Consider the following 26,470-nt stretch of genomic DNA (forward strand, 5'->3'; position numbering starts at 1 on the left):
TGAGTGAAAGGACAATTGATTACATCCAAATGATAGATGAACTCATACCAGGAGTGGGGTTCGAACCCACGAGGACGTATGTCCATTGGATCTTAAGTCCAACGCCTTAACCTCTCGGCCATCCTGGTGTAATAAACATAAATTCAAGGGCGCAGTCAAAATGGAATATTGAGCACACAGTTAGATCTTTTGGCTTTGATCCAGACAATATGTAAATGAACCTTGATTACATCCAAATCAAACTTTCTACCAGATGTAGGTTTGGAACAAACAAGAACATTTTAATTTCGATCATGAGTCAAACGCCTTAAACACACTGACATCCAGGTGTTTCTAAAAGACTAACAAGAGCTGAGTCAAAGTAGAAGATCTTGTCATAGTCATTCCTTTCAGATTTGAGCCACGCCAATTGGAAATGAATGAAAGGTGGGTTGATTACATCCAAAGTAAGTTTTTTCCAGAAATGCAGTTGGTATCCACAAGAAGATAGCATTCATTGGATTTTATTCCAGCAGTCTAACCCACTCAGCCATCCTGGTGTAAAGTACAATCAAGAGCCCAGTGAAATTGGAATGAGGAGCACACAGTCAGTTATTTTGGCTTTGAGTCAGAAAATATCTAAATGAGACTTGTTGACATCCAAATCAAACTTAATACAAGAATGGGGTTTCGAAGCAAGAATAATAATAAAGTTGATAATGACTCTAACACCAAACTTCTTTGCCATCTTTTGTGTTTTTAAACGATAAACACTTGCTGAGTCAAGGCGGAATAAGGGTAACAAAGTCAATTCTTTCAGCTTTCGTCAAGAGAAATTTCAAATGAGTGAAAGGACAATTGATAACCTCCAAATAATAGATGAACTTATACCAGGAGTGGGGTTCGAACCCACGAGGACATATGTCCATTGGATCTTAAGTCCAACGCCTTAACCTCTCGGCCATCCTGGTGTAATAAACATAAAATCAAGGGCGCAGTCAAAATGGAATAAGGAGCACACAGTTAGATCTTTTGGCTTTGATCCAGACAATATGTAGATAAAACTTGATTACATCCAAATCAAACTTTCGACCAGATAAAGGTTTGGAACAAACAAGAACATTTGAATATCGATCATGAGTCTAGCGCCTTAAACACACTGACATCCAGGTGTTTCTAAAAGACTAACAAGAGCTGAGTCAAAGTAGAAGATCTTGTCATAGTCATTCCTTTCAGATTTGAGCCACGCCAATTGGAAATGAATGAAAGGTGGGTTGATTACATCCAAAGTAAGTTTTTTCCAGAAATGCAGTTGGTATCCACAAGAAGATAGCATTCATTGGATTTTTATTCAGCAGTCTAACCCACTCAGCCATCCTGGTGTAAAGTACAATCAAGAGCCCAGTGAAATTGGAATGAGGAGCACACAGTCAGTTATTTTGGCTTTGAGTCAGAAAATATCTAAATGAGACTTGTTGACATCCAAATCAAACTTAATACAAGAATGGGGTTTCGAAGCAAGAATAATAATAAAGTTGATAATGACTCTAACACCAAACTTCTTTGCCATCTTTTGTGTTTTTAAACGATAAACACTTGCTGAGTCAAGGCGGAATAAGGGTAACAAAGTCAATTCTTTCAGCTTTCGTCAAGAGAAATTTCAAATGAGTGAAAGGACAATTGATTACATCCAAATGATAGATGAACTCATACCAGGAGTGGGGTTCGAACCCACGAGGACGTATGTCCATTGGATCTTAAGTCCAACGCCTTAACCTCTCGGCCATCCTGGTGTAATAAACATAAATTCAAGGGCGCAGTCAAAATGGAATATTGAGCACACAGTTAGATCTTTTGGCTTTGATCCAGACAATATGTAAATGAACCTTGATTACATCCAAATCAAACTTTCTACCAGATGTAGGTTTGGAACAAACAAGAACATTTTAATTTCGATCATGAGTCAAACGCCTTAAACACACTGACATCCAGGTGTTTCTAAAAGACTAACAAGAGCTGAGTCAAAGTAGAAGATCTTGTCATAGTCATTCCTTTCAGATTTGAGCCACGCCAATTGGAAATGAATGAAAGGTGGGTTGATTACATCCAAAGTAAGTTTTTTTCCAGAAATGCAGTTGGTATCCACAAGAAGATAGCATTCATTGGATTTTATTCTAGCAGTCTAACCCACTCAGCCATCCTGGTGTAAAGTACAATCAAGAGCCCAGTGAAATTGGAATGAGGAGCACACAGTCAGTTATTTTGGCTTTGAGTCAGAAAATATCTAAATGAGACTTGTTGACATCCAAATCAAACTTAATACAAGAATGGGGTTTCGAAGCAAGAATAATAATAAAGTTGATAATGACTCTAACACCAAACTTCTTTGCCATCTTTTGTGTTTTTAAACGATAAACACTTGCTGAGTCAAGGCGGAATAAGGGTAACAAAGTCAATTCTTTCAGCTTTCGTCAAGAGAAATTTCAAATGAGTGAAAGGACAATTGATTACATCCAAATGATAGATGAACTCATACCAGGAGTGGGGTTCGAACCCACGAGGACGTATGTCCATTGGATCTTAAGTCCAACGCCTTAACCTCTCGGCCATCCTGGTGTAATAAACATAAATTCAAGGGCGCAGTCAAAATGGAATATTGAGCACACAGTTAGATCTTTTGGCTTTGATCCAGACAATATGTAAATGAACCTTGATTACATCCAAATCAAACTTTCTACCAGATGTAGGTTTGGAACAAACAAGAACATTTTAATTTCGATCATGAGTCAAACGCCTTAAACACACTGACATCCAGGTGTTTCTAAAAGACTAACAAGAGCTGAGTCAAAGTAGAAGATCTTGTCATAGTCATTCCTTTCAGATTTGAGCCACGCCAATTGGAAATGAATGAAAGGTGGGTTGATTACATCCAAAGTAAGTTTTTTCCAGAAATGCAGTTGGTATCCACAAGAAGATAGCATTCATTGGATTTTTATTCAGCAGTCTAACCCACTCAGCCATCCTGGTGTAAAGTACAATCAAGAGCCCAGTGAAATTGGAATGAGGAGCACACAGTCAGTTATTTTGGCTTTGAGTCAGAAAATATCTAAATGAGACTTGTTGACATCCAAATCAAACTTAATACAAGAATGGGGTTTCGAAGCAAGAATAATAATAAAGTTGATAATGACTCTAACACCAAACTTCTTTGCCATCTTTTGTGTTTTTAAACGATAAACACTTGCTGAGTCAAGGCGGAATAAGGGTAACAAAGTCAATTCTTTCAGCTTTCGTCAAGAGAAATTTCAAATGAGTGAAAGGACAATTGATTACATCCAAATGATAGATGAACTCATACCAGGAGTGGGGTTCGAACCCACGAGGACGTATGTCCATTGGATCTTAAGTCCAACGCCTTAACCTCTCGGCCATCCTGGTGTAATAAACATAAATTCAAGGGCGCAGTCAAAATGGAATATTGAGCACACAGTTAGATCTTTTGGCTTTGATCCAGACAATATGTAAATGAACCTTGATTACATCCAAATCAAACTTTCTACCAGATGTAGGTTTGGAACAAACAAGAACATTTTAATTTCGATCATGAGTCAAACGCCTTAAACACACTGACATCCAGGTGTTTCTAAAAGACTAACAAGAGCTGAGTCAAAGTAGAAGATCTTGTCATAGTCATTCCTTTCAGATTTGAGCCACGCTAATTGGAAATGAATGAAAGGTGGGTTGATTACATCCAAAGTAAGTTTTTTCCAGAAATGCGGTTGGTATCCACAAGAAGATAGCATTCATTGGATTTTTATTCTAGCAGTCTAACCCACTCAGCCATCCTGGTGTAAAGTACAATCAAGAGCCCAGTGAAATTGGAATGAGGAGCACACAGTCAGTTATTTTGGCTTTGAGTCAGAAAATATCTAAATGAGACTTGTTGACATCCAAATCAAACTTAATACAAGAATGGGGTTTCGAAGCAAGAATAATAATAAAGTTGATAATGACTCTAACACCAAACTTCTTTGCCATCTTTTGTGTTTTTAAACGATAAACACTTGCTGAGTCAAGGCGGAATAAGGGTAACAAAGTCAATTCTTTCAGCTTTCGTCAAGAGAAATTTCAAATGAGGGAAAGGATAATTGATTACATCCAAATGATAGATGAACTCATACCAGGAGTGGGGTTCGAACCCACGAGGACGTATGTCCATTGGATCTTAAGTCCAACGCCTTAACCTCTCGGCCATCCTGGTGTAATAAACATAAGTACAAGGGCGCAGTCAAAATGGAATATGGAGCACACAGTTAGATCTTTTGGCTTTGATCCAGACAATATGTAAATGAACCTTGATTACATCCAAATCAAACTTTCTACCAGATGTAGGTTTGGAACAAACAAGAACATTTTAATTTCGATCATGAGTCAAACACCTTAAACACACTGACATCCAGGTGTTTCTAAAAGACTGACAAGAGTTGAGTCAAAGTAGAAGATCTTGTCATAGTCATTCCTTTCAGATTTGAGCCACGCTAATTGGAAATGAATGAAAGGTGGGTTGATTACATCCAAAGTAAGTTTTTTCCAGAAATGCGGTTGGTATCCACAAGAAGATAGCATTCATTGGATTTTTATTCTAGCAGTCTAACCCACTCAGCCATCCTGGTGTAAAGTACAATCAAGAGCCCAGTGAAATTGGAATGAGGAGCACACAGTCAGTTATTTTGGCTTTGAGTCAGAAAATATCTAAATGAGACTTGTTGACATCCAAATCAAACTTAATACAAGAATGGGGTTTCGAAGCAAGAATAATAATAAAGTTGATAATGACTCTAACACCAAACTTCTTTGCCATCTTTTGTGTTTTTAAACGATAAACACTTGCTGAGTCAAGGCGGAATAAGGGTAACAAAGTCAATTCTTTCAGCTTTCGTCAAGAGAAATTTCAAATGAGTGAAAGGACAATTGATTACATCCAAATGATAGATGAACTCATACCAGGAGTGGGGTTCGAACCCACGAGGACGTATGTCCATTGGATCTTAAGTCCAACGCCTTAACCTCTCGGCCATCCTGGTGTAATAAACATAAATTCAAGGGCGCAGTCAAAATGGAATATTGAGCACACAGTTAGATCTTTTGGCTTTGATCCAGACAATATGTAAATGAACCTTGATTACATCCAAATCAAACTTTCTACCAGATGTAGGTTTGGAACAAACAAGAACATTTTAATTTCGATCATGAGTCAAACGCCTTAAACACACTGACATCCAGGTGTTTCTAAAAGACTAACAAGAGCTGAGTCAAAGTAGAAGATCTTGTCATAGTCATTCCTTTCAGATTTGAGCCACGCTAATTGGAAATGAATGAAAGGTGGGTTGATTACATCCAAAGTAAGTTTTTTCCAGAAATGCGGTTGGTATCCACAAGAAGATAGCATTCATTGGATTTTTATTCTAGCAGTCTAACCCACTCAGCCATCCTGGTGTAAAGTACAATCAAGAGCCCAGTGAAATTGGAATGAGGAGCACACAGTCAGTTATTTTGGCTTTGAGTCAGAAAATATCTAAATGAGACTTGTTGACATCCAAATCAAACTTAATACAAGAATGGGGTTTCGAAGCAAGAATAATAATAAAGTTGATAATGACTCTAACACCAAACTTCTTTGCCATCTTTTGTGTTTTTAAACGATAAACACTTGCTGAGTCAAGGCGGAATAAGGGTAACAAAGTCAATTCTTTCAGCTTTCGTCAAAGAGAAATTTCAAATGAGTGAAAGGACAATTGATTACATCCAAATGATAGATGAACTCATACCAGGAGTGGGGTTCGAACCCACGAGGACGTATGTCCATTGGATCTTAAGTCCAACGCCTTAACCTCTCGGCCATCCTGGTGTAATAAACATAAATTCAAGGGCGCAGTCAAAATGGAATATGGAGCACACAGTTAGATCTTTTGGCTTTGATCCAGACAATATGTAAATGAACCTTGATTACATCCAAATCAAACTTTCTACCAGATGTAGGTTTGGAACAAACAAGAACATTTTAATTTCGATCATGAGTCAAACGCCTTAAACACACTGACATCCAGGTGTTTCTAAAAGACTAACAAGAGCTGAGTCAAAGTAGAAGATCTTGTCATAGTCATTCCTTTCAGATTTGAGCCACGCTAATTGGAAATGAATGAAAGGTGGGTTGATTACATCCAAAGTAAGTTTTTTCCAGAAATGCAGTTGGTATCCACAAGAAGATAGCATTCATTGGATTTTTATTCTAGCAGTCTAACCCACTCAGCCATCCTGGTGTAAAGTACAATCAAGAGCCCAGTGAAATTGGAATGAGGAGCACACAGTCAGTTATTTTGGCTTTGAGTCAGAAAATATCTAAATGAGACTTGTTGACATCCAAATCAAACTTAATACAAGAATGGGGTTTCGAAGCAAGAATAATAATAAAGTTGATAATGACTCTAACACCAAACTTCTTTGCCATCTTTTGTGTTTTTAAACGATAAACACTTGCTGAGTCAAGGCGGAATAAGGGTAACAAAGTCAATTCTTTCAGCTTTCGTCAAGAGAAATTTCAAATGAGTGAAAGGACAATTGATTACATCCAAATGATAGATGAACTCATACCAGGAGTGGGGTTCGAACCCACGAGGACGTATGTCCATTGGATCTTAAGTCCAACGCCTTAACCTCTCGGCCATCCTGGTGTAATAAACATAAATTCAAGGGCGCAGTCAAAATGGAATATTGAGCACACAGTTAGATCTTTTGGCTTTGATCCAGACAATATGTAAATGAACCTTGATTACATCCAAATCAAACTTTCTACCAGATGTAGGTTTGGAACAAACAAGAACATTTTAATTTCGATCATGAGTCAAACGCCTTAAACACACTGACATCCAGGTGTTTCTAAAAGACTAACAAGAGCTGAGTCAAAGTAGAAGATCTTGTCATAGTCATTCCTTTCAGATTTGAGCCACGCCAATTGGAAATGAATGAAAGGTGGGTTGATTACATCCAAAGTAAGTTTTTTTCCAGAAATGCAGTTGGTATCCACAAGAAGATAGCATTCATTGGATTTTTATTCTAGCAGTCTAACCCACTCAGCCATCCTGGTGTAAAGTACAATCAAGAGCCCAGTGAAATTGGAATGAGGAGCACACAGTCAGTTATTTTGGCTTTGAGTCAGAAAATATCTAAATGAGACTTGTTGACATCCAAATCAAACTTAATACAAGAATGGGGTTTCGAAGCAAGAATAATAATAAAGTTGATAATGACTCTAACACCAAACTTCTTTGCCATCTTTTGTGTTTTTAAACGATAAACACTTGCTGAGTCAAGGCGGAATAAGGGTAACAAAGTCAATTCTTTCAGCTTTCGTCAAGAGAAATTTCAAATGAGTGAAAGGACAATTGATTACATCCAAATGATAGATGAACTCATACCAGGAGTGGGGTTCGAACCCACGAGGACGTATGTCCATTGGATCTTAAGTCCAACGCCTTAACCTCTCGGCCATCCTGGTGTAATAAACATAAATTCAAGGGCGCAGTCAAAATGGAATATTGAGCACACAGTTAGATCTTTTGGCTTTGATCCAGACAATATGTAAATGAACCTTGATTACATCCAAATCAAACTTTCTACCAGATGTAGGTTTGGAACAAACAAGAACATTTTAATTTCGATCATGAGTCAAACGCCTTAAACACACTGACATCCAGGTGTTTCTAAAAGACTAACAAGAGCTGAGTCAAAGTAGAAGATCTTGTCATAGTCATTCCTTTCAGATTTGAGCCACGCCTAATTGGAAATGAATGAAAGGTGGGTTGATTACATCCAAAGTAAGTTTTTTCCAGAAATGCAGTTGGTATCCACAAGAAGATAGCATTCATTGGATTTTATTCTAGCAGTCTAACCCACTCAGCCATCCTGGTGTAAAGTACAATCAAGAGCCCAGTGAAATTGGAATGAGGAGCACACAGTCAGTTATTTTGGCTTTGAGTCAGAAAATATCTAAATGAGACTTGTTGACATCCAAATCAAACTTAATACAAGAATGGGGTTTCGAAGCAAGAATAATAATAAAGTTGATAATGACTCTAACACCAAACTTCTTTGCCATCTTTTGTGTTTTTAAACGATAAACACTTGCTGAGTCAAGGCGGAATAAGGGTAACAAAGTCAATTCTTTCAGCTTTCGTCAAGAGAAATTTCAAATGAGTGAAAGGACAATTGATTATATCCAAATGATAGATGAACTCATACCAGGAGTGGGGTTCGAACCCACGAGGACGTATGTCCATTGGATCTTAAGTCCAACGCCTTAACCTCTCGGCCATCCTGGTGTAATAAACATAAATTCAAGGGCGCAGTCAAAATGGAATATTGAGCACACAGTTAGATCTTTTGGCTTTGATCCAGACAATATGTAAATGAACCTTGATTACATCCAAATCAAACTTTCTACCAGATGTAGGTTTGGAACAAACAAGAACATTTTAATTTCGATCATGAGTCAAACGCCTTAAACACACTGACATCCAGGTGTTTCTAAAAGACTAACAAGAGCTGAGTCAAAGTAGAAGATCTTGTCATAGTCATTCCTTTCAGATTTGAGCCACGCCAATTGGAAATGAATGAAAGGTGGGTTGATTACATCCAAAGTAAGTTTTTTCCAGAAATGCAGTTGGTATCCACAAGAAGATAGCATTCATTGGATTTTTATTCTAGCAGTCTAACCCACTCAGCCATCCTGGTGTAAAGTACAATCAAGAGCCCAGTGAAATTGGAATGAGGAGCACACAGTCAGTTATTTTGGCTTTGAGTCAGAAAATATCTAAATGAGACTTGTTGACATCCAAATCAAACTTAATACAAGAATGGGGTTTCGAAGCAAGAATAATAATAAAGTTGATAATGACTCTAACACCAAACTTCTTTGCCATCTTTTGTGTTTTTAAACGATAAACACTTGCTGAGTCAAGGCGGAATAAGGGTAACAAAGTCAATTCTTTCAGCTTTCGTCAAGAGAAATTTCAAATGAGTGAAAGGACAATTGATTATATCCAAATGATAGATGAACTCATACCAGGAGTGGGGTTCGAACCCACGAGGACGTATGTCCATTGGATCTTAAGTCCAACGCCTTAACCTCTCGGCCATCCTGGTGTAATAAACATAAATTCAAGGGCGCAGTCAAAATGGAATATTGAGCACACAGTTAGATCTTTTGGCTTTGATCCAGACAATATGTAAATGAACCTTGATTACATCCAAATCAAACTTTCTACCAGATGTAGGTTTGGAACAAACAAGAACATTTTAATTTCGATCATGAGTCAAACGCCTTAAACACACTGACATCCAGGTGTTTCTAAAAGACTAACAAGAGCTGAGTCAAAGTAGAAGATCTTGTCATAGTCATTCCTTTCAGATTTGAGCCACGCCAATTGGAAATGAATGAAAGGTGGGTTGATTACATCCAAAGTAAGTTTTTTCCAGAAATGCAGTTGGTATCCACAAGAAGATAGCATTCATTGGATTTTTATTCTAGCAGTCTAACCCACTCAGCCATCCTGGTGTAAAGTACAATCAAGAGCCCAGTGAAATTGGAATGAGGAGCACACAGTCAGTTATTTTGGCTTTGAGTCAGAAAATATCTAAATGAGACTTGTTGACATCCAAATCAAACTTAATACAAGAATGGGGTTTCGAAGCAAGAATAATAATAAAGTTGATAATGACTCTAACACCAAACTTCTTTGCCATCTTTTGTGTTTTTAAACGATAAACACTTGCTGAGTCAAGGCGGAATAAGGGTAACAAAGTCAATTCTTTCAGCTTTCGTCAAGAGAAATTTCAAATGAGTGAAAGGACAATTGATTATATCCAAATGATAGATGAACTCATACCAGGAGTGGGGTTCGAACCCACGAGGACGTATGTCCATTGGATCTTAAGTCCAACGCCTTAACCTCTCGGCCATCCTGGTGTAATAAACATAAATTCAAGGGCGCAGTCAAAATGGAATATTGAGCACACAGTTAGATCTTTTGGCTTTGATCCAGACAATATGTAAATGAACCTTGATTACATCCAAATCAAACTTTCTACCAGATGTAGGTTTGGAACAAACAAGAACATTTTAATTTCGATCATGAGTCAAACGCCTTAAACACACTGACATCCAGGTGTTTCTAAAAGACTAACAAGAGCTGAGTCAAAGTAGAAGATCTTGTCATAGTCATTCCTTTCAGATTTGAGCCACGCCAATTGGAAATGAATGAAAGGTGGGTTGATTACATCCAAAGTAAGTTTTTTCCAGAAATGCAGTTGGTATCCACAAGAAGATAGCATTCATTGGATTTTTATTCTAGCAGTCTAACCCACTCAGCCATCCTGGTGTAAAGTACAATCAAGAGCCCAGTGAAATTGGAATGAGGAGCACACAGTCAGTTATTTTGGCTTTGAGTCAGAAAATATCTAAATGAGACTTGTTGACATCCAAATCAAACTTAATACAAGAATGGGGTTTCGAAGCAAGAATAATAATAAAGTTGATAATGACTCTAACACCAAACTTCTTTGCCATCTTTTGTGTTTTTAAACGATAAACACTTGCTGAGTCAAGGCGGAATAAGGGTAACAAAGTCAATTCTTTCAGCTTTCGTCAAGAGAAATTTCAAATGAGTGAAAGGACAATTGATTATATCCAAATGATAGATGAACTCATACCAGGAGTGGGGTTCGAACCCACGAGGACGTATGTCCATTGGATCTTAAGTCCAACGCCTTAACCTCTCGGCCATCCTGGTGTAATAAACATAAATTCAAGGGCGCAGTCAAAATGGAATATTGAGCACACAGTTAGATCTTTTGGCTTTGATCCAGACAATATGTAAATGAACCTTGATTACATCCAAATCAAACTTTCTACCAGATGTAGGTTTGGAACAAACAAGAACATTTTAATTTCGATCATGAGTCAAACGCCTTAAACACACTGACATCCAGGTGTTTCTAAAAGACTAACAAGAGCTGAGTCAAAGTAGAAGATCTTGTCATAGTCATTCCTTTCAGATTTGAGCCACGCCAATTGGAAATGAATGAAAGGTGGGTTGATTACATCCAAAGTAAGTTTTTTCCAGAAATGCAGTTGGTATCCACAAGAAGATAGCATTCATTGGATTTTTATTCTAGCAGTCTAACCCACTCAGCCATCCTGGTGTAAAGTACAATCAAGAGCCCAGTGAAATTGGAATGAGGAGCACACAGTCAGTTATTTTGGCTTTGAGTCAGAAAATATCTAAATGAGACTTGTTGACATCCAAATCAAACTTAATACAAGAATGGGGTTTCGAAGCAAGAATAATAATAAAGTTGATAATGACTCTAACACCAAACTTCTTTGCCATCTTTTGTGTTTTTAAACGATAAACACTTGCTGAGTCAAGGCGGAATAAGGGTAACAAAGTCAATTCTTTCAGCTTTCGTCAAGAGAAATTTCAAATGAGTGAAAAAGGACAATTGATTATATCCAAATGATAGATGAACTCATACCAGGAGTGGGGTTCGAACCCACGAGGACGTATGTCCATTGGATCTTAAGTCCAACGCCTTAACCTCTCGGCCATCCTGGTGTAATAAACATAAATTCAAGGGCGCAGTCAAAATGGAATATTGAGCACACAGTTAGATCTTTTGGCTTTGATCCAGACAATATGTAAATGAACCTTGATTACATCCAAATCAAACTTTCTACCAGATGTAGGTTTGGAACAAACAAGAACATTTTAATTTCGATCATGAGTCAAACGCCTTAAACACACTGACATCCAGGTGTTTCTAAAAGACTAACAAGAGCTGAGTCAAAGTAGAAGATCTTGTCATAGTCATTCCTTTCAGATTTGAGCCACGCCAATTGGAAATGAATGAAAGGTGGGTTGATTACATCCAAAGTAAGTTTTTTCCAGAAATGCAGTTGGTATCCACAAGAAGATAGCATTCATTGGATTTTTATTCCAGCAGTCTAACCCACTCAGCCATCCTGGTGTAAAGTACAATCAAGAGCCCAGTGAAATTGGAATGAGGAGCACACAGTCAGTTATTTTGGCTTTGAGTCAGAAAATATCTAAATGAGACTTGTTGACATCCAAATCAAACTTAATACAAGAATGGGGTTTCGAAGCAAGAATAATAATAAAGTTGATAATGACTCTAACACCAAACTTCTTTGCCATCTTTTGTGTTTTTAAACGATAAACACTTGCTGAGTCAAGGCGGAATAAGGGTAACAAAGTCAATTCTTTCAGCTTTCGTCAAAGAGAAATTTCAAATGAGTGAAAGGACAATTGATTATATCCAAATGATAGATGAACTCATACCAGGAGTGGGGTTCGAACCCACGAGGACGTATGTCCATTGGATCTTAAGTCCAACGCCTTAACCTCTCGGCCATCCTGGTGTAATAAACATAAATTCAAGGGCGCAGTCAAAATGGAATATTGAGCACACAGTTAGATCTTTTGGCTTTGATCCAGACAATATGTAAATGAACCTTGATTACATCCAAATCAAACTTTCTACCAGATGTAGGTTTGGAACAAACAAGAACATTTTAATTTCGATCATGAGTCAAACGCCTTAAACACACTGACATCCAGGTGTTTCTAAAAGACTAACAAGAGCTGAGTCAAAGTAGAAGATCTTGTCATAGTCATTCCTTTCAGATTTGAGCCACGCTAATTGGAAATGAATGAAAGGTGGGTTGATTACATCCAAAGTAAGTTTTTTCCAGAAATGCAGTTGGTATCCACAAGAAGATAGCATTCATTGGATTTTTATTCTAGCAGTCTAACCCACTCAGCCATCCTGGTGTAAAGTACAATCAAGAGCCCAGTGAAATTGGAATGAGGAGCACACAGTCAGTTATTTTGGCTTTGAGTCAGAAAATATCTAAATGAGACTTGTTGACATCCAAATCAAACTTAATACAAGAATGGGGTTTCGAAGCAAGAATAATAATAAAGTTGATAATGACTCTAACACCAAACTTCTTTGCCATCTTTTGTGTTTTTAAACGATAAACACTTGCTGAGTCAAGGCGGAATAAGGGTAACAAAGTCAATTCTTTCAGCTTTCGTCAAGAGAAATTTCAAATGAGTGAAAGGACAATTGATTACATCCAAATGATAGATGAACTCATACCAGGAGTGGGGTTCGAACCCACGAGGACGTATGTCCATTGGATCTTAAGTCCAACGCCTTAACCTCTCGGCCATCCTGGTGTAATAAACATAAATTCAAGGGCGCAGTCAAAATGGAATATTGAGCACACAGTTAGATCTTTTGGCTTTGATCCAGACAATATGTAAATGAACCTTGATTACATCCAAATCAAACTTTCTACCAGATGTAGGTTTGGAACAAACAAGAACATTTTAATTTCGATCATGAGTCAAACGCCTTAAACACACTGACATCCAGGTGTTTCTAAAAGACTAACAAGAGCTGAGTCAAAGTAGAAGATCTTGTCATAGTCATTCCTTTCAGATTTGAGCCACGCCAATTGGAAATGAATGAAAGGTGGGTTGATTACATCCAAAGTAAGTTTTTTCCAGAAATGCGGTTGGTATCCACAAGAAGATAGCATTCATTGGATTTTTATTCTAGCAGTCTAACCCACTCAGCCATCCTGGTGTAAAGTACAATCAAGAGCCCAGTGAAATTGGAATGAGGAGCACACAGTCAGTTATTTTGGCTTTGAGTCAGAAAATATCTAAATGAGACTTGTTGACATCCAAATCAAACTTAATACAAGAATGGGGTTTCGAAGCAAGAATAATAATACAGTTGATAATGACTCTAACACCAAATTTCTTTGCCATCTTTTGTGTTTTTAAACGATAAACACTTGCTGAGTCAAGGCGGAATAAGGGTAACAAAGTCAATTCTTTCAGCTTTCGTCAAAGTAAATTTCAAATGAGGGAAAGGACAATTGATTATATCCAAATGATAGATGAACTCATACCAGGAGTGGGGTTCGAACCCACGAGGACGTATGTCCATTGGATCTTAAGTCCAACGCCTTAACCTCTCGGCCATCCTGGTGTAATAAACATAAATTCAAGGGCGCAGTCAAAATGGAATATTGAGCACACAGTTAGATCTTTTGGCTTTGATCCAGACAATATGTAAATGAACCTTGATTACATCCAAATCAAACTTTCTACCAGATGTAGGTTTGGAACAAACAAGAACATTTTAATTTCGATCATGAGTCAAACGCCTTAAACACACTGACATCCAGGTGTTTCTAAAAGACTAACAAGAGCTGAGTCAAAGATCTTGTCATAGTCATTCCTTTCAGATTTGAGCCACGCCAATTGGAAATGAATGAAAGGTGGGTTGATTACATCCAAAGTAAGTTTTTTCCAGAAATGCAGTTGGTATCCACAAGAAGATAGCATTCATTGGATTTTTATTCCAGCAGTCTAACCCACTCAGCCATCCTGGTGTAAAGTACAATCAAGAGCCCAGTGAAATTGGAATGAGGAGCACACAGTCAGTTATTTTGGCTTTGAGTCAGAAAATATCTAAATGAGACTTGTTGACATCCAAATCAAACTTAATACAAGAATGGGGTTTCGAAGCAAGAATAATAATAAAGTTGATAATGACTCTAACACCAAAATTCTTTGCCATCTTTTGTGTTTTTAAACGATAAACACTTGCTGAGTCAAGGCGGAATAAGGGTAACAAAGTCAATTCTTTCAGCTTTCGTCAAGAGAAATTTCAAATGAGTGAAAGGACAATTGATTATATCCAAATGATAGATGAACTCATACCAGGAGTGGGGTTCGAACCCACGAGGACGTATGTCCATTGGATCTTAAGTCCAACGCCTTAACCTCTCGGCCATCCTGGTGTAATAAACATAAATTCAAGGGCGCAGTCAAAATGGAATATGGAGCACACAGTTAGAGCTTTTGGCTTTGATCCAGACAATATGTAAATGAACCTTGATTACATCCAAATCAAACTTTCTACCAGATGTAGGTTTGGAACAAACAAGAACATTTTAATTTCGATCATGAGTCAAACGCCTTAAACACACTGACATCCAGGTGTTTCTAAAAGACTAACAAGAGCTGAGTCAAAGTAGAAGATCTTGTCATAGTCATTCCTTTCAGATTTGAGCCACGATAATTGGAAATGAATGAAAGGTGGGTTGATTACATCCAAAGTAAGTTTTTTCCAGAAATGCGGTTGGTATCCACAAGACAATAGCATTCATTGGATTTTATTCCAGCAGTCTAACACACTCAGCCATCCTGGTGTAAAGTACAATCAAGAGCCCAGTGAAATTGGAATGAGGAGCACACAGTCAGTTATTTTGGCTTTGAGTCAGAAAATATCTAAATGAGACTTGTTGACATCCAAATCAAACTTAATACAAGAATGGGGTTTCGAAGCAAGAATAATAATACAGTTGATAATGACTCTAACACCAAATTTCTTTGCCATCTTTTGTGTTTTTAAACGATAAACACTTGCTGAGTCAAGGCGGAATAAGGGGAACAAAGTCAATTCTTTCAGCTTTCATCAAAGTAAATTTCAAATGAGTGAAAGGACAATTGATTATATCCAAATGATAGATGAACTCAAACCAGGAGTGGGGTTCGAACCCACGAGGACATAAGTCCATTGGATCTTAAGTCCAACGCCTTAACCTCTCGGCCATCCTGGTGTAATAAACATAAATTCAAGGGCGCAGTCAAAATGGAATATGGAGCACACAGTTAGATCTTTTGGCTTTGATCCAGACAATATGTAAATGAACCTTGATTACATCCAAATCAAACTTTCTACCAGATGTAGGTTTGGAACAAACAAGAACATTTTAATTTCGATCATGAGTCAAACGCCTTAAACACACTGACATCCAGGTGTTTCTAAAAGACTAACAAGAGCTGAGTCAAAGTAGAAGATCTTGTCATAGTCATTCCTTTCAGATTTGAGCCACGCTAATTGGAAATGAATGAAAGGTGGGTTGATTACATCCAAAGTAAGTTTTTTCCAGAAATGCAGTTGGTATCCACAAGAAGATAGCATTCATTGGATTTTATTCCAGCAGTCTAACCCACTCAGCCATCCTGGTGTAAAGTACAATCAAGAGCCCAGTGAAATTGGAATGAGGAGCACACAGTCAGTTATTTTGGCTTTGAGTCAGAAAATATCTAAATGAGACTTGTTGACATGCAAATCAAAATTAATATAAGAATGGGGTTTCAAAGCAAGAAGAATAATAATAATTAAGTTGATAATGACTCTAACACCATAAGTACTTTGCCATCTTTTGTGTTTTTAAACGATAAACACTTGCTGAGTCAAGGCGGAATAAGGGGAACAAAGTCAATTCTTTCAGCTTTCGTCAAAAAAAAATTCAAATGAGTGAAAGGACAATTGATTACATCCAAATGATAGATGAACTCATACCAGGAGTGGGGTTCGAACCCACGTGGACGTATGTCCATTGGATCTTAAGTCCAACGCCTTAACCTCTCGGCCATCCTGGTGTAATAAACATAAATTCAAGAGCGCAGTCAAAATGGAATATGGAGCACACAGTTAGATCTTTTGGCTTTGATCCAGACAATATGTAAATGAACCTTGATTACATCCAAATCAAACTTTCTACCAGATGTAGGTTTGGAACAAACAAGAACATTTTAATTTCGATCATGAGTCAAACGCCTTAAACACACTGACATCCAGGTGTTTCTAAAAGACTAACAAGAGCTGAGTCAAAGTAGAAGATCTTGTCATAGTCATTCCTTTCAGATTTGAGCCACGTGAATTGGAAATGAATGAAAGGTGGGTTGATTACATCCAAAGTAAGTTTTTTCCAGAAATGCGGTTGGTATCCACAAGAAGATAGCATTCATTGGATTTTTTTTCCAGCAGTCTAACCCACTCAGCCATCCTGGTTCAAAGTACAATCAAGAGCCCAGTGAAATTGGAATGAGGAGCACACAGTCAGTTATTTTGGCTTTGAGTCAGAAAATATCTAAATGAGACTTGTTGACATCCAAATCAAACTTAATTCAAGAATGGGGTTTCGAAGCAAGAATAATAATAAAGTTGATAATGACTCTAACACCAAACTTCTTTGCCATCTTTTGTGTTTTTAAACGATAAACACTTGCTGAGTCAAGGCGGAATAAGGGAACAAAGTCAATTCTTTCAGCTTTCGTCAAAGAGAAATTTCAAATGAGTGAAAGGACAATTGATTACATCCAAATGATAGATGAACTCATACCAGGAGTGGGGTTCGAACCCACGAGGACGTATGTCCATTGGATCTTAAGTCCAACGCCTTAACCTCTCGGCCATCCTGGTGTAATAAACATAAATTCAAGGGCGCAGTCAAAATGGAATATGGAGCACACAGTTAGATCTTTTGGCTTTGATCCAGACAATATGTAAATGAACCTTGATTACATCCAAATCAAACTTTCTACCAGATGTAGGTTTGGAACAAACAAGAACATTTTAATTTCGATCATGAGTCAAACGCCTTAAACACACTGACATCCAGGTGTTTCTAAAAGACTAACAAGAGCTGAGTCAAAGTAGAAGATCTTGTCATAGTCATTCCTTTCAGATTTGAGCCACGCTAATTGGAAATGAATGAAAGGTGGGTTGATTACATCCAAAGTAAGTTTTTTCCAGAAATGCGGTTGGTATCCACAAGACAATAGCATTCATTGGATTTTATTCTAGCAGTCTAACCCACTCAGCCATCCTGGTGTAAAGTACAATCAAGAGCCCAGTGAAATTGGAATGAGGAGCACACAGTCAGTTATTTTGGCTTTGAGTCAGAAAATATCTAAATGAGACTTGTTGACATCCAAATCAAACTTAATACAAGAATGGGGTTTCGAAGCAAGAATAATAATACAGTTGATAATGACTCTAACACCAAATTTCTTTGCCATCTTTTGTGTTTTTAAACGATAAACACTTGCTGAGTCAAGGCGGAATAAGGGGAACAAAGTCAATTCTTTCAGCTTTCATCAAAGTAAATTTCAAATGAGTGAAAGGACAATTGATTACATCCAAATGATAGATGAACTCAAACCAGGAGTGGGGTTCGAACCCACGAGGACATAAGTCCATTGGATCTTAAGTCCAACGCCTTAACCTCTCGGCCATCCTGGTGTAATAAACATAAATTCAAGGGCGCAGTCAAAATGGAATATGGAGCACACAGTTAGATCTTTTGGCTTTGATCCAGACAATATGTAAATGAACCTTGATTACATCCAAATCAAACTTTCTACCAGATGTAGGTTTGGAACAAACAAGAACATTTTAATTTCGATCATGAGTCAAACGCCTTAAACACACTGACATCCAGGTGTTTCTAAAAGACTAACAAGAGCTGAGTCAAAGTAGAAGATCTTGTCATAGTCATTCCTTTCAGATTTGAGCCACGATAATTGGAAATGAATGAAAGGTGGGTTGATTACATCCAAAGTAAGTTTTTTCCAGAAATACGGTTGGTATCCACAAGACAATAGCATTCATTGGATTTTATTCCAGCAGTCGAACCCACTCAGCCATCCTGGTGTAAAGTACAATCAAGAGCCCAGTGAAATTGGAATGAGGAGCACACAGTCAGTTATTTTGGCTTTGAGTCAGAAAATATCTAAATGAGACTTGTTGACATCCAAATCAAACTTAATACAAGAATGGGGTTTCGAAGCAAGAATAATAACACAGTTGATAATGACTCTAACACCAAATTTCTTTGCCATCTTTTGTGTTTTTAAACGATAAACACTTGCTGAGTCAAGGCGGAATAAGGGGAACAAAGTCAATTCTTTCAGCTTTCATCAAAATAAATTTCAAATGAGTGAAAGGACAATTGATTACATCCAAATGATAGATGAACTCAAACCAGGAGTGGGGTTCGAACCCACGAGGACGTATGTCCATTGGATCTTAAGTCCAACGCCTTAACCTCTCGGCCATCCTGGTGTAATAAACATAAATTCAAGGGCGCAGTCAAAATGGAATATGGAGCACACAGTTAGATCTTTTGGCTTTGATCCAGACAATATGTAAATGACCCTTGATTACATTCAAATCAAACTTTCTACCAGATGTAGGTTTGGAACAAACAAGAACATTTTAATTTCGATCATGAGTCAAACGCCTTAAACACACTGACATCCAGGTGTTTCTAAAAGACTAACAAGAGCTGAGTCAAAGATCTTGTCATAGTCATTCCTTTCAGATTTGAGCCACGCTAATTGGAAATGAATGAAAGGTGGGTTGATTACATCCAAAGTAAGTTTTTTCCAGAAATGCGGTTGGTATCCACAAGACAATAGCATTCATTGGATTTTATTCCAGCAGTCGAACCCACTCAGCCATCCTGGTGTAAAGTACAATGAAGAGCCCAGTGAAATTGGAATGAGGAGCACACACTCAGTTATTTTGGCTTTGAGTCAGAAAATATCTAAATGAGATTTGTTGACATCCAAATCAAACTTAATACAAGAATGGGGTTTCGAAGCAAGAATAATAATAAAGTTGATAATGACTCTAACACCAAAATTTTTAGCCATCTTTTATGTTTTTAAATGATAAACACTTGCTGAGTCAAGGCGGAATAAGGGGAACAAAGTCATTTCTTTCAGCTTTCATCAAAATAAATTTCAAATGAGTGAAATGACAATTGATTATATCCAAATGATAGATGAACTCATACCAGGAGTGGGGTTCGAACCCACGAGGACGTATGTCCATTGGATCTTAAGTTCAACGCCTTAACCTCTCGGCCATCCTGGTGTAATAAACATAAATTCAAGGGCGCAGTCAAAATGGAATATGGAGCACACAGTTAGATCTTTTGGCTTTGATCCAGACAATATGTAAATGACCCTTGATTACATTCAAATCAAACTTTCTACCAGATGTAGGTTTGGAACAAACAAGAACATTTTAATTTCGATCATGAGTCAAACGCCTTAAACACACTGACATCCAGGTGTTTCTAAAAGACTAACAAGAGCTGAGTCAAAGATCTTGTCATAGTCATTCCTTTCAGATTTGAGCCACGCTAATTGGAAATGAATGAAAGGTGGGTTGATTACATCCAAAGTAAGTTTTTTCCAGAAATGCGGTTGGTATCCACAAGACGATAGCATTCATTGGATTTTATTCCAGCAGTCGAACCCAATCAGCCATCCTGGTGTATAGTACAATCAAGAGCCCAGTGAAATTGGAATGAGGAGCACACAGTCAGTTATTTTGGCTTTGAGTCAGAAAATATCTCAATGAGACTTGTTGACATCCAAATCAAACTTAATACACGAATGGGGTTTCGAAGCAAGAATAATAATAATTAAGTTGATAATGACTCTAACACCAAACTTCTTAGCCATCTTTTATGTTTTTAAATGATAAACACTTGCTGAGTCAAGGCGGAATAAGGGGAACAAAGTCATTTCTTTGAGCTTTCATCAAAATAAATTTCAAATGAGTGAAATGACAATTGATTATATCCAAATGATAGATGAACTCATACCAGGAGTGGGGTTCGAACCCACGAGGACGTATGTCCATTGGATCTTAAGTCCAACGCCTTAACCTCTCGGCCATCCTGGTGTAATAAACATAAATTCAAGGGCGCAGTCAAAATGGAATATGGAGCACACAGTTAGATCTTTTGGCTTTGATCCAGACAATATGTAAATGAACCTTGATTACATCCAAATCAAACTTTCTACCAGATGTAGGTTTGGAACAAACAAGAACATTTTAATTTCGATCATGAGTCAAACGCCTTAAACACACTGACATCCAGGTGTTTCTAAAAGACTAACAAGAGCTGAGTCAAAGTAGAAGATCTTGTCATAGTCATTCCTTTCAGATTTGAGCCACGATAATTGGAAATGAATGAAAGGTGGGTTGATTACATCCAAAGTAAGTTTCTTCCAGAAATGCGGTTGGTATCCACAAGACGATAGCATTCATTGGATTTTATTCCAGCAGTCGAACCCAATCAGCCATCCTGGTGTATAGTACAATCAAGAGCCCAGTGAAATTGGAATGAGGAGCACACAGTCAGTTATTTTGGCTTTGAGTCAGAAAATATCTCAATGAGACTTGTTGACATCCAAATCAAACTTAATACACGAATGGGGTTTCGAAGCAAGAATAATAATAATTAAGTTGATAATGACTCTAACACCAAACTTCTTAGCCATCTTTTGTGTTTTTAAACGATAAACACTTGCTGAGTCAAGGCGGAATAAGGGGAACAAAGTCAATTCTTTCAGCTATCGTCAAAAAAAATTTCAAATGAGTGAAAGGACAATTGATTACATCCAAATGATAGATGATCTCATACCAGGAGTGGGGTTCGAACCCACGAGGACGTATGTCCATTGGATCTTAAGTCCAACGCCTTAACCTCTCGGCCATCCTGGTGTAATAAACATAAATTCAAGGGCGCAGTCAAAATGGAATATGGAGCACACAGTTAGATCTTTTGGCTTTGATCCAGACAATATGTAAATGAACCTTGATTACATCCAAATCAAACTTTCTACCAGATGTAGGTTTGGAACAAACAAGAACATTTTAATTTCGATCATGAGTCAAACGCCTTAAACACACTGACATCCAGGTGTTTCTAAAAGACTAACAGGAGCTGAGTCAAAGTAGAAGATCTTGTCATAGTCATTCCTTTCAGATTTGAGCCACGCTAATTGGAAATGAATGAAAGGTGGGTTGATTACATCCAAAGTATTTTTTTTCCAGAAATGCGGTTGGTATCCACAAGAAGATAGCATTCATTGGATTTTATTCCTTCAGTCGAACCCACTCAGCCATCCTGGTGTAAAGTACAATCAAGAGCCCAGTGAAATTGGAATGAGGAGCACACAGTCAGTTATTTTGGCTTTGAGTCAGAAAATATCTAAATGAGACTTGTTGACATGCAAATCAAAATTAATATAAGAATGGGGTTTCAAAGCAAGAAGAATAATAATAATTAAGTTGATAATGACTCTAACACCATAAGTACTTTGCCATCTTTTGTGTTTTTAAACGAAAAACACTTGCTGAGTCAAGGCGGAATAAGGGGAACAAAGTCAATTCTTTCAGCTTTCGTCAAAAGAAATTTCAAATGAGTGAAAGGACAATTGATTACATCCAAATGATAGATGAACTCATACCAGGAGTGGGGTTCGAACCCACGAGGACGTATGTCCATTGGATCTTAAGTCCAACGCCTTAACCTCTCGGCCATCCTGGTGTAATAAACATAAATTCAAGGGCGCAGTCAAAATGGAATATGGAGCACACAGTTAGAGCTTTTGGCTTTGATCCAGACAATATGTAAATGAACCTTGATTACATCCAAATCAAACTTTCTACCAGATGTAGGTTTGGAACAAACAAGAACATTTTAAGTTCGATCATGAGTCTAACGCCTTAAACACACTGACATCCAGGTGTTTCTAAAAGACTAACAAGAGCTGAGTCAAAGTAGAAGATCTTGTCATAGTCATTCCTTTCAGATTTGAGCCACGCTAATTGGAAATGAATGAAAGGTGGGTTGATTACATCCAAAGTAAGTTTTTTCCAGAAATGCGGTTGGTATCCACAAGAAGATAGCATTCATTGGATTTTATTGCAGCAGTCGAACCCACTCAGCCATCCTGGTGTAAAGTACAATCAAGAGCCCAGTGAAATTGGAATGAGGAGCACACAGTCAGTTATTTTGGCTTTGATTCAGAAAATATCTAAATGAGACTTGTTGACATCCAAATCAAACTTAATTCAAGAATGGGGTTTCGAAGCAAGAATAATAATAAAGTTGATAATGACTCAAACACCATAACTAGTTAGCCATCTTTTAAAATGATAAACACTTGCGGAGTCAAGGTGGAATAAGGGGAACAAAGTCAATTCTTTCAGCTTTCATCCAAAGCAATTTCAAATGAGTGAAAGGACAATTGATTACATCCAATAGATAGATGAACTCATACCAGGAGTGGGGGTCGAACCCACGAGGACATATGTCAATTGGATCTTAAGTCCAACGCCTTAACCTCTCGGCCATCCTGGTGTAATAAACAGAAAATCATGGGCGCAGTCAAAATGGAATAACTAGCACACAGTTAGATCTTTTGGCTTTGATCCAGACAATATGTAAATAAAACTTGATTACATCCAAATGAAACTTTCTACCAGATGTAGGTTTGGAACAAACAAGAACATTTGAATTTCGATCATGAGTCTAACGCCTTAAACACACTGACATCCAGGTGTTTCTAAAAGACGAACAAGAGCTGAGTCAAAGTAGAAGAACTTGTCATAGTCATTGCTTTCAGATTTGAGCCACGCTAATTGGAAATGAATGAAAGGTGGGTTCATTACATTCAAAGTACGTTTTTTCCAGGAATGCTGTTAGTACCCAGAAGAACATAGCATTCATTGGATTTTTATTCCAGCAGTCTAAACCACTCAGCCATCCTGGCTGTTTTGGCTTTGAGCCAGAAAATATCTAAATGAGACTTGTTGACATTCAAATCATACTTAATACAAGAACGGGGTTTCGAAGCAAGAAGAAAAATAAACAAGTTGATCATGACTCAAAGACCTTAACCAGATCTCACTATTTTACCCCTTCGAAACAGCCCCTATAACACCAATTATGGCACTTCCGGTTGGCACGGGAAGCTAAAAGTAAACACATATCCTCATTTGGGTATGCTTTTCCAGAATCCTGAGTTTTAAGTCTATAGGTTAAAAACTGACTGATTTACACAGGGTTGAATTCAATATTTCTATCAAACATCAGGTTGGGTATGGAAAACACTTTTAGGTTGATTTTAACCACTTCCGGTTGCTTCAGGAAGCTTAGAATCGACACCTCATAGTAGCCTGATGGACTATCATCGAAAACAGGTTCATAAGGCATTCACAACCCACATAGGCTTCAGTTTGACATTAGAGGAGCAGGCAATGTATTCCTATGGGGAGAGAAGTCATTATAATCTGTGAGATCAAAAAACACTGATATACTGTTAAGGGTTAATGCCACACGGTCAATGATAGGCTTGCACAGATCGGGAGGACCTCAGAAATGTACCGGAGGTTGAAGTGTGCTTCTCATCCTAATGGTTCTCTCACTGTCAACCAAAAGCTAATGACATTTAGAGCCAGGCTTCATTTTGAGCCTGCTTTTTTCACGGTTTCTGCACTCAGAGCGAGCTACGGTCAAGTGGGGTGCCTCGTTGAACTCAGCACGGTCTGGAGACTATGGTGATGCCATTTTTAGTGTTGATTTCATAATGCCATTTTGGTGATGGTCCCTCTCTGTTTAAACATATTGCAAATGTACAAAAGTCAACTAGCAAGTCAGTGTCCATCAGTCAATTAGATGTCATTCTGACACCAAACTGATATCATCTGACACCAAACCCACATTTTCCAACTCGTTTAGAAGCCAACTATCACATATTTCAGAGCAGGCCCATAATTCACAGCGCCTTCAGTTTAAAACATAATAAAAACGTAAAACACATAGTTACGTTCTAGCTGCAGGTCCAGTCCTGACATTATGTGTAGGCCTATGTGAGGCGACCCCGAATCCCGAGTTTCGGCTTGATAGGTCATACGGTGCCCGAGCAAGACTTTAATTGGTGCTGAAAATCCACTTTTTTTCCATGCCTTGCTACGGGGTCCTTGAATGAGCTATCGGACAGAAACTTTGGGGTCCGTCTCTATGGGCCGAGCTGGTTTCAATGCACCTAGTCTTGCGACTCTGGGACTTTTCTAAATGTCGTCATTTTCGTAATGGTCAAAATGAATTGAAGTCATTGAAAATGTACGAGGCTGTTTCTCAATTCAAGAACCTTCTAGAGCCAAGTAACTTACCACTCACTATCGACCTGAGGTTTAGAACAGGTTTCTAAAGTTTCAGAACTCTAGGTCTGACGGTTCTTTTTTAGTTTGAACAAAGGTAACTATTGCAGGCACTGTCTCTACGCACCACACTGTGTCCCTCTGTCCTAGATGTGTGTGTGTGTGATTTTTTCTTGGACATTTTATGGGAGACATGACTGATTTACAGTTCATGGGGGTTGCCTAATCCCACATATGAAGTTTTGAAAAGATCTGATCTTTTTAACCCTTTGAAACAGCACCTATGACACCATTTAAGGCACTTCCGGTTGGCACAGGAAGCTATAACTAAACACATATCCTGAATTGGGTATGTCTTCACAGAAGACAGAGTTTTAAGTGTTTATGTTAAAAACTGACCGATTTACACAGGGTTGAATGCACTATTTATCACAAACTGCTGGTTGGGTATGGAAAAACACTTTTAGGGTGATTTTAACCACTTCCGGTTGCTCCAGGAAGCTTAGAATCAACACAGGCAGACCTCATAGTGGCCTGATGGATTGTCATCAAAGACAGGTTCATAAGACATTCATAACCTACATAGTCTTCAGGTTGAATTTAGGGGCATCTCAGGAACGTTCCTGAGGTCAAATTGCGCTTCTCACCCTAAAGGTTCTCCCACTGTCGCCCAAAAGCAAATGAAAATTAGGGCCAGGCTTCTTCATTATGGGCCTACTTTTTCTCATGGTCGCCGCGCTTAGACCGAGCAAGCTACGGTCAAGCGGGGCATCTCGTTGAACTCGGCACAGCCTAGAGATTATGGTAATGCTATTGTAGCCTCTGAGTGTCAGCACTTTGTCACTCCATCCTTGCTGTGTGTGTGTGTTGAGAGAGCTTTTCTTTGACATCTATTGGGAGAAATGACTGATTTGCAGTTCAGGAGGGTTGCCAAATAAACACATATGAAGTTTTGAAAAGATCAGACCTTTTCAACCCTTCAAAACAGCACCTATGACACCATTGTAAGGCACTTCCGGTTTACACAGGCCCATTATGCCAAACCTATGCTCACCAAGTTTCGTCTTCGAAATCTTTTCCGTTTCGGAGATAAGGCCACGTCGTGATTGGTGGTGTTTTGTACGTTTGCAATATGATTCCATTCGCCCTCTTGTGGGATTTACCGGGAGAGTGGAAAAATGACCAAAATGTGAACATTTTATAAAACGGAAACAGAAAGTCCTAGAGACTTCGTTAGATGACTTCATGGAAGATCCGGCCCTGCCACACGGCCCGACGCCGTCCGCAAATTTTAGAAAAGTTGTCGGACATCTTAAGGGACCATACATTTGCAATGTGGACTTTCTCACGAACCATATGGCAAATGTCAAAATGTTCCCTTAAGGTATGAACAGGGTTTCGAAGCAAGAAGAAAAAATGAATAAACTGATAATGACTCTAAGACCTTAACCACTAAACCATCTTTTGTGTTTCTGAAAGATAAACACTTGCTGAGTAAAGGGAACAA

General features: G+C 38.1%; 29 non-coding genes across 29 annotated transcripts; all 29 read right to left on the reverse strand.

Moving 5' to 3' along the window:
* Window positions 1-45: 45 nt before the first annotated feature.
* Window positions 46-128, reverse strand: trnal-uaa (transfer RNA leucine (anticodon UAA)). Its single transcript has one exon. It is a non-coding gene; the product is annotated as a tRNA-Leu (tRNA).
* Window positions 129-867: 739 nt separating this feature from the next.
* On the reverse strand, window positions 868-950 carry trnal-uaa (transfer RNA leucine (anticodon UAA)). Its single transcript has one exon. It is a non-coding gene; the product is annotated as a tRNA-Leu (tRNA).
* A 739-nt stretch (window positions 951-1,689) lies between these two features.
* Window positions 1,690-1,772, reverse strand: trnal-uaa (transfer RNA leucine (anticodon UAA)). The gene has a single exon. It is a non-coding gene; the product is annotated as a tRNA-Leu (tRNA).
* Window positions 1,773-2,512: 740 nt separating this feature from the next.
* On the reverse strand, window positions 2,513-2,595 carry trnal-uaa (transfer RNA leucine (anticodon UAA)). The gene has a single exon. It is a non-coding gene; the product is annotated as a tRNA-Leu (tRNA).
* Window positions 2,596-3,334: 739 nt separating this feature from the next.
* trnal-uaa (transfer RNA leucine (anticodon UAA)) lies at window positions 3,335-3,417 on the reverse strand. The gene has a single exon. It is a non-coding gene; the product is annotated as a tRNA-Leu (tRNA).
* A 740-nt stretch (window positions 3,418-4,157) lies between these two features.
* Window positions 4,158-4,240, reverse strand: trnal-uaa (transfer RNA leucine (anticodon UAA)). The gene has a single exon. It is a non-coding gene; the product is annotated as a tRNA-Leu (tRNA).
* Window positions 4,241-4,980: 740 nt separating this feature from the next.
* On the reverse strand, window positions 4,981-5,063 carry trnal-uaa (transfer RNA leucine (anticodon UAA)). The gene has a single exon. It is a non-coding gene; the product is annotated as a tRNA-Leu (tRNA).
* A 741-nt stretch (window positions 5,064-5,804) lies between these two features.
* trnal-uaa (transfer RNA leucine (anticodon UAA)) lies at window positions 5,805-5,887 on the reverse strand. Its single transcript has one exon. It is a non-coding gene; the product is annotated as a tRNA-Leu (tRNA).
* Window positions 5,888-6,627: 740 nt separating this feature from the next.
* On the reverse strand, window positions 6,628-6,710 carry trnal-uaa (transfer RNA leucine (anticodon UAA)). Its single transcript has one exon. It is a non-coding gene; the product is annotated as a tRNA-Leu (tRNA).
* Window positions 6,711-7,451: 741 nt separating this feature from the next.
* On the reverse strand, window positions 7,452-7,534 carry trnal-uaa (transfer RNA leucine (anticodon UAA)). The gene has a single exon. It is a non-coding gene; the product is annotated as a tRNA-Leu (tRNA).
* A 740-nt stretch (window positions 7,535-8,274) lies between these two features.
* Window positions 8,275-8,357, reverse strand: trnal-uaa (transfer RNA leucine (anticodon UAA)). Its single transcript has one exon. It is a non-coding gene; the product is annotated as a tRNA-Leu (tRNA).
* Window positions 8,358-9,097: 740 nt separating this feature from the next.
* On the reverse strand, window positions 9,098-9,180 carry trnal-uaa (transfer RNA leucine (anticodon UAA)). The gene has a single exon. It is a non-coding gene; the product is annotated as a tRNA-Leu (tRNA).
* Window positions 9,181-9,920: 740 nt separating this feature from the next.
* On the reverse strand, window positions 9,921-10,003 carry trnal-uaa (transfer RNA leucine (anticodon UAA)). Its single transcript has one exon. It is a non-coding gene; the product is annotated as a tRNA-Leu (tRNA).
* Window positions 10,004-10,743: 740 nt separating this feature from the next.
* On the reverse strand, window positions 10,744-10,826 carry trnal-uaa (transfer RNA leucine (anticodon UAA)). Its single transcript has one exon. It is a non-coding gene; the product is annotated as a tRNA-Leu (tRNA).
* A 742-nt stretch (window positions 10,827-11,568) lies between these two features.
* Window positions 11,569-11,651, reverse strand: trnal-uaa (transfer RNA leucine (anticodon UAA)). The gene has a single exon. It is a non-coding gene; the product is annotated as a tRNA-Leu (tRNA).
* A 741-nt stretch (window positions 11,652-12,392) lies between these two features.
* On the reverse strand, window positions 12,393-12,475 carry trnal-uaa (transfer RNA leucine (anticodon UAA)). Its single transcript has one exon. It is a non-coding gene; the product is annotated as a tRNA-Leu (tRNA).
* Window positions 12,476-13,215: 740 nt separating this feature from the next.
* Window positions 13,216-13,298, reverse strand: trnal-uaa (transfer RNA leucine (anticodon UAA)). Its single transcript has one exon. It is a non-coding gene; the product is annotated as a tRNA-Leu (tRNA).
* Window positions 13,299-14,038: 740 nt separating this feature from the next.
* On the reverse strand, window positions 14,039-14,121 carry trnal-uaa (transfer RNA leucine (anticodon UAA)). Its single transcript has one exon. It is a non-coding gene; the product is annotated as a tRNA-Leu (tRNA).
* A 734-nt stretch (window positions 14,122-14,855) lies between these two features.
* trnal-uaa (transfer RNA leucine (anticodon UAA)) lies at window positions 14,856-14,938 on the reverse strand. Its single transcript has one exon. It is a non-coding gene; the product is annotated as a tRNA-Leu (tRNA).
* A 739-nt stretch (window positions 14,939-15,677) lies between these two features.
* Window positions 15,678-15,760, reverse strand: trnal-uaa (transfer RNA leucine (anticodon UAA)). Its single transcript has one exon. It is a non-coding gene; the product is annotated as a tRNA-Leu (tRNA).
* Window positions 15,761-16,506: 746 nt separating this feature from the next.
* On the reverse strand, window positions 16,507-16,589 carry trnar-acg (transfer RNA arginine (anticodon ACG)). The gene has a single exon. It is a non-coding gene; the product is annotated as a tRNA-Leu (tRNA).
* Window positions 16,590-17,329: 740 nt separating this feature from the next.
* Window positions 17,330-17,412, reverse strand: trnal-uaa (transfer RNA leucine (anticodon UAA)). Its single transcript has one exon. It is a non-coding gene; the product is annotated as a tRNA-Leu (tRNA).
* A 739-nt stretch (window positions 17,413-18,151) lies between these two features.
* Window positions 18,152-18,234, reverse strand: trnal-uaa (transfer RNA leucine (anticodon UAA)). The gene has a single exon. It is a non-coding gene; the product is annotated as a tRNA-Leu (tRNA).
* A 739-nt stretch (window positions 18,235-18,973) lies between these two features.
* Window positions 18,974-19,056, reverse strand: trnal-uaa (transfer RNA leucine (anticodon UAA)). Its single transcript has one exon. It is a non-coding gene; the product is annotated as a tRNA-Leu (tRNA).
* Window positions 19,057-19,789: 733 nt separating this feature from the next.
* On the reverse strand, window positions 19,790-19,872 carry trnal-uaa (transfer RNA leucine (anticodon UAA)). Its single transcript has one exon. It is a non-coding gene; the product is annotated as a tRNA-Leu (tRNA).
* A 736-nt stretch (window positions 19,873-20,608) lies between these two features.
* trnal-uaa (transfer RNA leucine (anticodon UAA)) lies at window positions 20,609-20,691 on the reverse strand. Its single transcript has one exon. It is a non-coding gene; the product is annotated as a tRNA-Leu (tRNA).
* Window positions 20,692-21,433: 742 nt separating this feature from the next.
* Window positions 21,434-21,516, reverse strand: trnal-uaa (transfer RNA leucine (anticodon UAA)). Its single transcript has one exon. It is a non-coding gene; the product is annotated as a tRNA-Leu (tRNA).
* Window positions 21,517-22,262: 746 nt separating this feature from the next.
* trnal-uaa (transfer RNA leucine (anticodon UAA)) lies at window positions 22,263-22,345 on the reverse strand. Its single transcript has one exon. It is a non-coding gene; the product is annotated as a tRNA-Leu (tRNA).
* A 733-nt stretch (window positions 22,346-23,078) lies between these two features.
* Window positions 23,079-23,161, reverse strand: trnal-uaa (transfer RNA leucine (anticodon UAA)). Its single transcript has one exon. It is a non-coding gene; the product is annotated as a tRNA-Leu (tRNA).
* Window positions 23,162-26,470: the final 3,309 nt, after the last annotated feature.

The sequence above is a fragment of the Oncorhynchus keta genome, chromosome 20, assembly GCF_023373465.1.
Source record: "Oncorhynchus keta strain PuntledgeMale-10-30-2019 chromosome 20, Oket_V2, whole genome shotgun sequence".
Lineage (NCBI taxonomy): Eukaryota > Metazoa > Chordata > Actinopteri > Salmoniformes > Salmonidae > Oncorhynchus > Oncorhynchus keta.